This window comes from Malaclemys terrapin, chromosome 6 (assembly GCF_027887155.1).
Source record: "Malaclemys terrapin pileata isolate rMalTer1 chromosome 6, rMalTer1.hap1, whole genome shotgun sequence".
Lineage (NCBI taxonomy): Eukaryota > Metazoa > Chordata > Testudines > Emydidae > Malaclemys > Malaclemys terrapin.
In genome coordinates, this window is record NC_071510.1 from 74,050,777 (window position 1) to 74,053,729 (window position 2,953).

Genomic DNA, 2,953 nt, shown 5'->3' on the forward strand with positions numbered 1-2,953 from the left:
GCCTCAGCCACAGACTGTGTAAAGCTAGGCAAATCACTTAAACTTTTCACAGGTGGTCACGAATTATCTGCTTCTCATTTTGTGAGTGCCCAGCTTGAAACCCTGGGGTCTGATTTGCAGAAGTGCTGAGCACTCATAGCTACAATTAAAGTCAGTGGGACCAGTGCTCTGAACATATAAAATGCTATATAATGCTCAGTAATCTGAAAAAATCAGGCCCTCAGCATCTTTATTTGGGGACCCAAAATTAGTGCCTCAGTTCCTCTTGTGTAAAAGGGGGATAATACAACCCCTTAACCTCACAGGCATGTTGTGAAACACTCATATGCTATAGTGATACAGTTTGAAGAGTGTGCAGTAAATATTATGGGGCCACACATCTTGTGCACTGAATGAGTCAGGGGACCTGTGCAAAATATTAGCATAAGTGCATACACACTCTTCCCACCCTAGGGGATGTTCTTTGAAAAAGGCATAACTGGGGTATCACTGTTATTGGCAGCTGCCAAAACGGTCCATTAGGAACATACAACTTAAAGCAGTTATGAGAGTGCTCTTACACTGGGATCGTGGAAGTTGTAAATTGGCGTAAAATTATCTTTGTCCTGTACCCCTCCCTTCACTTTAGTCCTCTGAGCATAGTTTAGCAGGTCAAAGAATCTATGCCAATATATTTAAAACGGGCCCTTTCAGAGTGAAAAAGCCCTGAATACTTCATGAACTACTGCGTACAATAATTATTTCACCACTGAAATTCTGTTGCATGCACCAGAGTCCACTAGATAACAGTTTAGAACTGGAAAGGCCTGATCTGGTAACTAGTTAAAACTGCAGGAAAAATAAAAAGAATCACCAGAACTGTAATTTAGCCAGGATCTCAGTGTTAACTGGCCTACTGTAAAAAATGCCATGGAATCTTTAATTCTTTGTGTATGTGTCAGTATTGATCCCACTGTAGGTATGCATGTGCCCCAAGCACATAATATCAGATTTTTTTGAATAGCCGTGTCTGTTGAGGTGTATGTACTCCGTGCTGCCTCATGCCCCGGTATGAGGGCAGGCAGCTGCAACCCTCCCTCACTTTCCTCTTACCACCCATGACAGCAAGATGGAATCTAGCTGATCTCAGACCCACTAGACTTTAGCCCTGGCTAAATTTCTCAAAAACTTCTGAGATTCTTCAGAATCACCTTTATTCTTTTATTTTTATTACCCTAGGCTGCTTTAGCATTTGCTGAAGCAAAAACTGCTTGCAGACCACCCCTCTACCTACACAACCCTCCCCCATAATACACACACCCTGCACAGGACTCAAAAAATGGTGGACTCAAAACCCATTTCAAGCCTTGTCTATCCTGTAACAGGCTAATTCCACTAAAAGGCATAGAAGATGGCTGTTCTGCTTGGGAGAGTCTTGCTTCCCAAGCAGGTGCTCACTCAGCCTCTCCTTTTCTGCAAGAACCCACAAGTGGAGGGATGTGAAGCTGAAACTCTGTCTTCTGGAGCAATCTATGAGAGATCCAGAAAAGCCAAGTTCAAAGACCCCTCTTAACAGACTCATCTCTTCCAGTGTTCCATCTAAAATGCAGACAACCATGAAGACCTCTGCACAGAAAGCTGCACCAAATCCATGCCCAGCTCCAGCATTGGCATAATCAGCACCAGTGCTGATGCCATTAACAGCCCCAGCTTCAAATTTGACACCTCAACAGTGTGCCAAAAGAGGCCAACCAAAATAGAATTGAAGAAACTTGAGAAGGAGCTCTAGGTCCTCCCATAAAGAGAGACAGAGAAGATGTCAAGAGACAAGCTATCAAAGTCACAAATGGCTTCAAAGACAGGTGGAAAGGAGCAGACTGCAGTGCAACATTCTCCACTGATACCGGGCCCATCACCAGCAATGGCCCATAGATGTCAACTCTGATACCAACCGCAGAGACACACGGCACACTGGAGCTGCACTTGGCATTGAGCTATGCACAGGCACCGACAGAGTCTGTTGCTGATACTGTTTTACCGGTTAGCACTGCGTATGGAAGAGGTACACTCCTCCTCACCATCCCCATCCCCATCCCCATCCCCATTTCACAGCAACCCTGTCCTCTCTGGGAATCTACACACCCTATTGGAAGGTGTACTTCCCTCAACCATTGCACCAGCAGAGGCTGCATACCCCATCTTACCACAGATAGATGGAGTACATGCTGGGAATGTCCAAGCTACAACAAGGGAGGGGCCTCCATCCCACACTCTACTATGATGATTCATGAGCAAATTTGATGAGACAGTTGGGAGGCGCATAGGAACCAGTCTACAGAGCACAACCTCTGAAAGCCACCTTGCCCCATCCCACAAGGTATGGTTCTGTTAACATCAGACAGATGGGTACTGGAGATTATAGCCAATGGCTACCCCATATAGTTTGATTCCATACCCATCCCGCCTTCCCTGTCCCTCTTCATGGACTTGACTCACAAGAGCTTATTGAAAACAGAAGTGGATTCTTTGCTTTAGCTTGGAGCTCCAGAGAAGATTCCTCAAGCGTACAGGGGAAGTACAGTTAGTATTTTCTTATTCCAAAGAAAAAAGACATCCTTGTCGTATTCTAGACCTGAGGGACTCAGCAAATATATATGCTGTCTCAGGTTCAGGATAGTAACACTTGCCTCCATCATTTCCATCACTCCAACCTCAAGATTAGTTCACATTTCTTGACTTTCAGGTTGCATACTTCCACATGGTCATCCATCTGGCTCACAGGAAGTACCTCAGATGCACAGTGGGGACCAACCATTACCAATACAGGGCTCTGCGTTTCACACTCTCTCCAGCACTGAAAGTGTTCACTAAGTGTCTGTCCATAGTAGGACTCATCTAAGGAAACAGGGAATTCATGTCTACTCATATGTAAGTGAAGGAACAATAATCCACACCTTGTAGAGTCAAGCACAGG